At 43.6% G+C, this 8,794-nt stretch overlaps 1 non-coding gene across 1 annotated transcript; it reads right to left on the reverse strand.

Moving 5' to 3' along the window:
- Window positions 1-2,103: 2,103 nt before the first annotated feature.
- Window positions 2,104-2,186, reverse strand: trnaf-gaa (transfer RNA phenylalanine (anticodon GAA)). Its single transcript has one exon. It is a non-coding gene; the product is annotated as a tRNA-Phe (tRNA).
- Between the last annotated feature and the right edge of the window lie 6,608 nt (window positions 2,187-8,794).

Raw genomic sequence — 8,794 nt, forward strand, 5'->3', positions numbered from 1 at the left:
AAAATTAATTACAACATTTTCCCCACCACTGATGTCAGGCTAACCGGTCTATAATTACCCGTTTTCTCTCTCCCTCATTTTCAAAATGTGGTGTTACATTAGCTACCCTCCAGTCCATATAAACTGATCGAGAATCGATGGACTGTTGGAAAATAATCACAATGCATCCACTATTTCTAGGACCACTTCCTTAAGTACTCTGGGATGCAGACCTTCAGGCCCCGGGGATTTATCGGCCTTTAGTCCCATCAATTTCCCTAACACAATTTCCCACAAATAAGGATTTTCTTCAGTTCCTCCTTCTCACTAGCCCCTCGGTCACGTACTATTTCCAGAAGATTATGCGCATCTTCCTTCGTGAAGGCAGAACCAAAGTATTTGTTCAACTGGTCCACCATTTCTTTGTTCCCTATTCACCTGAATCTGACTGCAAGAGACCTACGTTTGCCTTCACTACTCTTTTTCTCTTCACATATTTATAGAAGTGTTTATGTTCGCAGCAAGCTTCCTCTCATACTCTATTTTCCCCCTCCTAATTAAACCCTTTGTCCTCCTCTGCTGAATTCTAAGTTTCTCCCCGTCCTCGGGTTGATGCTTTTTCTGACCAATTTATATGCCTCTTCCTTGGAATTAACGCTATCCTTAATTTCCCTTGTTGGCCACGGTTGAGCCACCTTCCCCGTTTCATTTCTACTCCAGACAGGGATGTACAATTGTTGAAGTTCATCGATGTGATCTTTATATGCTTTCCATTGCCTATCTGCCGTCAACCCTTTATGTATCATTTGCAAGTCTATTCTAGCCAATTCATGTCTCATACCATCGATGTTACCTTTCCTTAAGTTCAGGACCCCAGTCTCAGAATTAACCATTTCACTCTCCACCTTAACAAAGAATTCTACCTTATTGTGGTTACTCTTCCCGAAGGGGCCTCGCACAACAAGATTGCTAATTAGTCCTTTCTCATTACACATCAAGCAGTCGAGGATGGCCAGCCCTCTATATGGTCCCTCGACATATTGGTCGAGAAAACCATCACTAATACACTCCAGCAAAGCCTCCTCCACCGTATTGCTACCAGTTTGGTTAGCCCAATCGATATGTAGATTAAAGTCGCCCATGATAACTGATGTACCTTTATTGCACACATCCCTACTTTCTTGTTGGATGCTGTCAGCAAACTCACTACGATTGTTTGGTGGTACACAACTCCCACTAGCGTTTTTGTCCCTTTGATATTCCACAGATCCACCCACACAGAAGCCACGCGAATGTGCTTCCTGACTCTTGTGTAAATTTCCTCTTCAACCAGCAATGCCACCCCACCTCCTTTTCCTTTGTGTCTATCCTTTCTGAATGGTGAATACCCCTGGATGTTGCGTTCCTAGCCTTCGTCACCCTGGAGCCATTTCTCCGTGATGCCAATTACATCATATTCATTAATTGCTGCCTGTGCAGTTAATTTGTACAACTTATTACTAATACTCCTCGCATTGAGGCACAGTGCCTTCAGGCTTTTTATCTTAGCAGACCTTGTCCCTTTAGAATTTTGCTGCAATGTGGCCCTTTTTGATTTTTGCTTTCGGTTTCTCTGCCCTCCACCCTTAATTTTTTTACCCCAAAGGTTCCCATCCCGCTGCCATATCAGTTTAACCACTCCCCAACAACACGAGCAAACTCTCCCTCGTGGACATTGGTTCTGCTGAGGTGCAGACCGTCCGGTTTGCACAGGTCCCAGCTCCCCCAGAACGGTTCCAATGTCCCAAGAAATTGAATCCCTCCCTTCTGCAACACACATTCATCTGAACTATCCTGCGATTCCTACTCTGAAAAGTGGTAGCTATCCCTGAGATTGCTACCTTTGAGGTCCGATTTGTTAATTTACCTCCCAGCTCCCTGAACTCAGCTTCTAATTCCTCAGACACAGGGAGTCAGACTCAAACACATAAAGAGCACTCTAAAGACAGAGAGTGAGAGGCAGAGATACATTGCACAATCCCATTTCTTTGAATGTTACAATGTTAACGACAAATACAGATTCAACAGAATAGATTTGGATATAACTGAGCAGGATGGGAGGAAATCGGTTTGAATTTAAAGATGTACTACGAGTGGGGTTCGAACCCACGCAGGTATAAACCCATTGGATTTTCCGTCCAACGCCTTAACAACTCGGCCATCCTGGTTTTGTCAATGTTCGGATTTTGTCGATATTCGGATTTTGTCTCTGTGAGAATCTGGGCTGCAGCTCCAGTCTCACAAACACAGGTTTTTAATGAGCATTTTCGAATATTTATAGTAATATTGACAAAGGGGCAACTCTCCTGTTCTTTTTCGAGTAATGCACTGGGAACTTTGACATCCAACCGATGGTGCAGACGGAACTTCACTTTAACATTTCATCTGAAAGTCAACAGCTTCAACATTGCAAAATTCCCCAAGTACTGCACTTGAGTGTCAGCCAAGATTATATGCTTAAGTCTCAGTAGTGGGACTTACACACACAACCTCCTTATTCAGTCGAGAATGCTGCCACTGAAGCAAAGCCTATACCAAAGTTCACATCCGTATTATTTTCCCCAAGTCATTTAATGAAGTTTCAGGACATACAGAAGTAATATTCAACATTTTAAAAAAGCTTCATCCTCGTTGGGGAATTGAACGCCTACCTCGCGTGTGACAGAGAGGGTTATTAACTAAGACACGAATGAGGAGCAGACGGGTGTGGATTCTGTCAGTGCAGGAATCAAGCTGAGAACAGAAATGGACACCATGAGAAGTAGACAGGCACATTGAGAGACAGAGACAAACCGACAAACAGGGAGAGACAGACAGCGAGATAGAGACAACGTGAGACAGAAAGTGTGAGACTGAGAAGGAGAGGTAGACTGAGTGAGAAAAAGACACAAACACACACACATACAGATATAAAGAGAGAGAGGGAAACAGTGAGAGAAAGACCGTGATAAAGACAGTAACAAGGAGAGAGACAGATGAAGAGTGAGCGACAGATAGAGAGATATACAGAGATATAAACAGAAAATGATGGAAATACTCAGCAGGTTAGTGACCGGAACTAACAGAGACAGGCAAATAAAGACAGACAGGTAGAGACATAGACAGACAGAGATGATGGGAATGAGTGAGACAGTGAGACAGAGAGACTGAGAGAATCCCACTGGAACAGAACTGGACATCATGAGAAAGAGACAGACACATTGAGAGACAGACAAACAGGGAAACAGGGAGAGACAGACAGCGAGATAGAGGCAAAGAGAGACAGAAAGTTTGAGACTGAGAGGGAGGGTCAGACTGAATGAGATAAAGACTCAAACACATACATACACAGAGATGTGTTTGTGTGCTCCATAAAGAGAAGGAATCAAATATGATGCAATGAAAGAGACAAAGACAGGGACAAAGAGAGAGACAAAGAGGGAGACAGATAGAGAGAAAGTCAGTTCCAGACAATAATTCGGTTCTGTCTTTACAAAGGAAGATACAAAAAACCTTCCGAATGTACTAGGGGACTGTGCGTCTCGTGAGAATGAGGAACTGAAAGATATTCTTATTGGCGGGAAATTGTGTTGGAGAAATTGATGGGATTAAAGGCCGATAAATCCCCGGCTCCTGATAGTCTGCATGCCAGAGTACTTAAGGAAGTGGCCGTAGAAATAGTGGATGCATTGGTGATAATTTTCCAACAATCTATCAACTCTGGATCAGTTCCTATGGACTAGAGGGTAGCTAATGTGACGGCACTTTTTAAAAAAGGAGGGACCGAGAAAGCGGGTAATTATAGACCGGTTAGCCTGACATCGGTAGTGGGGAAAATGTTGGAATCAATCATTAACGATGAAATAGCAGCCCATTTGGAAAGCAGTGACAGGATCGGACCGAGTCAGCATGGATTTATGAAAGTAAAATCAAGCTTGACGAATCTTCTGGAATTTTTTGAGGATGTAACGAGTAGAGTGGACAAGGGAGAACCAGTGGATGTGGTGTATGTGGACTTTCAATAGGCTTTTGACAAGGTCCCGAACAAGAGATTGGCGCACAAAATCAAAGTGCATGGCATTGGGATTAATGTACTGACATGGATAGAGAACTGGTTGGCAGACAGGAAGCAGAGAATCGGGATAAACGGGTCATTTTCAGACTGGCAGTAAGTGACTAGTGGGGTGCCGCAGGGCTCAGTGCTGGGACTCCAGCTCTTTACAATATACATGAACAATTTGGTTGAAGGAATAGAGTGTAATATCTCCAAGTTTGCGGATGACACTAAGCTGGGTGGCGGTACGGGCTGTGAGGAGGACGCTAAGAGGCGAATTGGACAGGTTAGGTGAGTGGGCAAATACATGGCAGATGCAGTATAATGTGGATAAATGTGAGGTTATCCATTTTGGGGGCAAAAACACGAAGGCAGAATATTATCTGAATGGCGGAAGACTAGAAAAAGGTGAGGTGCAATGAGACCTTGGTGTTATGGTTCATCAGTCACTGAAAGTGGGCATGCAGGTACAGCAGGCGATAAAGAAGGCAAATGGTGTGTTGGCCTTCGTAGCGAGGGGATTTGAATATAGGAGCTAGGAGATCTTACTGTAGTTGTGCAAGGCCTTAGTGTGAGGAAGGACGTTCTTGCTGTTGAGGGTGTTCAGCGAAGGTTCACCAGAGTGATTCCAGTGATGGCAGGACTGTCATATGAGGAGAGATTGGATCAACTAGGCCTTTTATCACTGGCGTTTAGAATGATGAGAGGGGATCTCATAGAATCACATAAGATTCTGACGGGACTGCACAGGTTAGATTCGGGAAGAATGTTCTCGATGTTGGGGAAGCCAGAACCAGGGGACATACACTTAGGATAAGGGGTAGGACATTTAGCAGTGAGATGAGGAGAAACTTCTTCACTCAGAGAGTTGTTGACCTGTGGAATTTCCTACCACAGAGAGTTGTTGAAGCCAGTTCATTGGATATATTCAAGAGGGAGTTAGATATGGTCCTTCCGGTTAAGTGGATGAAGTGGTATGGAGAGAAAAACAGGAAAGGGTAACTGAAGGAATGATCAGCCATGATCATATTGAATGGCGGCGCAGGCTCGAAGGGCCTAATGTCCTACTCCTGCAGTTATTTTCCATGTTTCTATGTTTCAAAAACATGGAAACATAGTCATCAGATTAGAGACTCGTCAGATTAGAGACAAGTACAAAATGAGACAGGCAAAGACACGGGCAGGGATGATGGGAAAGAGAGAGACAGTCAGACAGAGAGTCTGAGAGAATCCCATTGGAACAGAACTGGACACCGTGAGAAAGAGACAGATTGAGAGACAGAGACAAACAGAGAACCATTCACCGACAGAGTGAGTCAGAGAGAGGCAGACTGAGGGAGACAAAGGATCAAGCACACAAACACATACACAGCTCTCTGAAGAGAGAAAGGCAGAGGCTGAGATAAACAGATACATTTCACAATTTCATTTCATGATCGGCTCAGAGTGTCACAGAGTTACAGAAAATTGCAGATTCAACAGATGAAAATCCGGTATCATTGGGCAGAATGGGAAAAATCTCTGTTAAATTAAAGAGATTCTAGGATTGGGGTTCGAAACCACGCGGGAAAAACCCATTGAATTTTAAGGCAAACGGCTTAACCACTCGCCCATCCTGGTCTTTGCAGCGTTTGGATTCTATCTCTGTGAGAATCTGGGCTTCAGCTCCACCTCCACAGCAACACAAACACATACAAATCGGGTTTCAGTGAGCATTTACGAAAATGTTTAGTAATATTGACACAGGCGCAACTCTCCTATTCTTTTTCGTGAAATGCTCTGGGAACTTTCACATCCACCCGAGGTTGCAGACGGAGCTTCAATTTAACATTTCAGCCGATGGTCAACAGCTTCAACAATGCAAAATTCCCCAGGTACTGCACTTGAGTGTCAGCAAAGATTATCTGCTCAAGTCTCAGGAGTGGGACTTACACACACAACCTCCCGATTCAGTCGAGAATGGAGCCAATGAACCAAGGCCGATACCAAAGATCACAACCGTATTATTTTCCCAAAGTTTTTTAAAAATTTCCAGGACATACCAAATTCATGGTGATGATTTGCATCGACAGTTGTGCATACACAGAGACATACATGCAGATAGACATACACGGACACACACACACACAATAACCAAAAATATACACACATCAACAAAAAAACATAGAAACATAGAAATTAGTTGCAGGAGCAGGCCATTAGGCTCTTTGAGCCTGCACCACCGTTCTTTATGCTCATGGCTGATCATTCAACCTCAGTACCCATTTCCTGCTTTCTCTCCATACCCCTTGAACCCTTGAGCCGTAAGGGCCATATCTAACTCCCTCTTGAATATATGTAACAAACTGGCCTCAAGAACTTTCTGCGGTAGAAAATTCCACAGGTTAACCACTTTCTGAGTGAAGACGTTTCTCCTCATCTCGGTCCTAAATGGCTTACCCCTTATTCTTAGACTGTGACCCCTGCTTCTCGAACTCCCCAGTAACGGAAACATTCGTCCTGCCTCTCACTTGTCAAATTTCGTCACAATTTTATTTGTTTCTATAAGATCCCCTCTCATTCTTCTAAACTCAAGTGGATACCAGTCCAGTTGATCCAGTCTCTCCTCCTATTTCAGTCCTGCCATCACATGAATCATGCTGGTGAACCTTCGCTGTGCTCCCTCAATAGCAAGGACGTCCTTCCTCAGATTCGGAGACCAAAACTGAACATAATATTCCAGGTGTGGCCTCATCGAGGCCCTGTACAACTGCAGTAAAACCTCCCTGCTCCTATACTCAAATCCCCTCGCTATGAAGGCGAACATGCCATTTGCCTTCTTCACCGCCTGCTGCACCTGCACGCCAAATTTCAATGACTGATGTACCATGACACCCAGATCAAGATACACACAGGTTGCCTTAGACAAATAGATGGATAGACAGGCAGGGTCACTGTCGCTACTTTATCTTGCTTTTGAGTTTTTCAGTCGAGGATGCTGCCACTGAATCAAAGCCGATACCAAAGTTCACAACCGTATTATTTTCCCCAAGTCTTTTGAAAAAGTTCCAGGACATACCAAATTCATGGTGATGATTTCCACAGACAGTTGCACATACACAGAGAAATATATACAGATAGACAGACACAGAGAGACAAACATACATACATAACCAAAAATATACATGCACCAACGGACATGCACAGATGCCTTCCACATCTCGAGGGACAGACAGGCTGAATCACTGTTGCTACTTTGGCTGATTTTTGCATTTTTCTATCCGTATGTATCGTGAATATTGCAGATTAATAAAAATGAGAAATTGATGTCAGTGTTGAAAGATGTGGGACGTTATTCCACCTATCTCAGGATTAGTTTTGCAAAAACCTGGTTAAATTGTAAAATGGAATGAAAATTGCAGTCGGCAGGATTCGAACCTGAGCGCAGAAAACCCAAAGGATTTCAAATTCATCACGTTAACCACTCGGCCACAACTACTGCGGCTCTGGCACTTTAAATGTTACTCAGTCATCCATCTCTGTGCAGCAGACATCCACAGAATCCTGAAAAAGTCTCTGTTTGCAAAAAATCTGGAAGAGGCAATCTCCTCTTGCTGTATTTTTACTGTTCTATATTGTTCTGGAACTTTTTAATATGAATCTATTCCAAGAAACAGCAATAAAATTAGACATTTTAAAAAAACTGCTTTTCCGTCGGGGAATTGAACCCGGTTCTCCTGCATAACAGGGGAGCAAAATCACGACTTTACGGACGAAGGTACGGGCTCTGTTCGAGCAGTAATCGAGCTGGGAACTGAAGTCGACAGACACTTTGAGAGACAGAGACAAACCGACAAACAGGGAGAGACAGACAGCGAAAGAGGGACAACGAGAGACAGAAAGGGTGAGACTGAAAAGTCAGGCAGACTCTGAGGAAAAGACTCAAACACTTACATATACAGAGATGTGTGTGTGTGATCAATAAAGAGAGCGAGGGAAAGAGTGAAAGAAAGACAGTGATAAAGACAGTGACAAGGAGAGAGACAGTAAGAGAGAGAGCGACAGATCGAGAGAGAGACAACGATATAAACAGAAAATGATGGAAATACTCAGCAGGTTAGAGACAGGAACTACCAGCGACAGGCAAAGAGAGACAGATAGGCAGAAACATAGACAGACAGAGATGATGGAAAAGAGTGAGACAGTCAGACAGAGAGACTGAGAGAATCCCATTCGAACAGAACTGGACACCGTGAGAAAGTGACAGACACATTGAGAACCAGAGACAAACAGGGAAACGGTGACAGACAGAGAGCGAGATAGAGACAAAGAGAGACAGAAAGTTTGAGACTGAAAGGGAGGATCAGATTGAAGGAGAAAAAGACTCAAATATATGTATTTGCATGCTCCATAAAGAGAGTGAGGCAAATAGTGATGGAATGACAGAGAAAAGGACAGGGACAAAGAGAGAGTAAAAGAGGGCGACAGATAGAGAGAAAGACAGATAGAGAGAGAGACATAGAAACAAAAACAGAACAGAATGGAAATACTTATCAGGTTAGAGACAGGGATTAACAGAGACAGGCAAAGCCATGGACAGACAGAGATAATGGGACAGATATAGGCAGTCAGACTGAGAGTCTGAGAGAATCCCATTGCAACAGAACTAGACACCGTGAGAAAGAGACAGATTGAGAGACAGAGACAAACAAAGAAACAGGGACAGAGAGTGTGTGATAGAGAGAGGCAGACACTCAAACACAT

Source organism: Pristiophorus japonicus, chromosome 23, assembly GCF_044704955.1.
Source record: "Pristiophorus japonicus isolate sPriJap1 chromosome 23, sPriJap1.hap1, whole genome shotgun sequence".
NCBI lineage: Eukaryota > Metazoa > Chordata > Chondrichthyes > Pristiophoridae > Pristiophorus > Pristiophorus japonicus.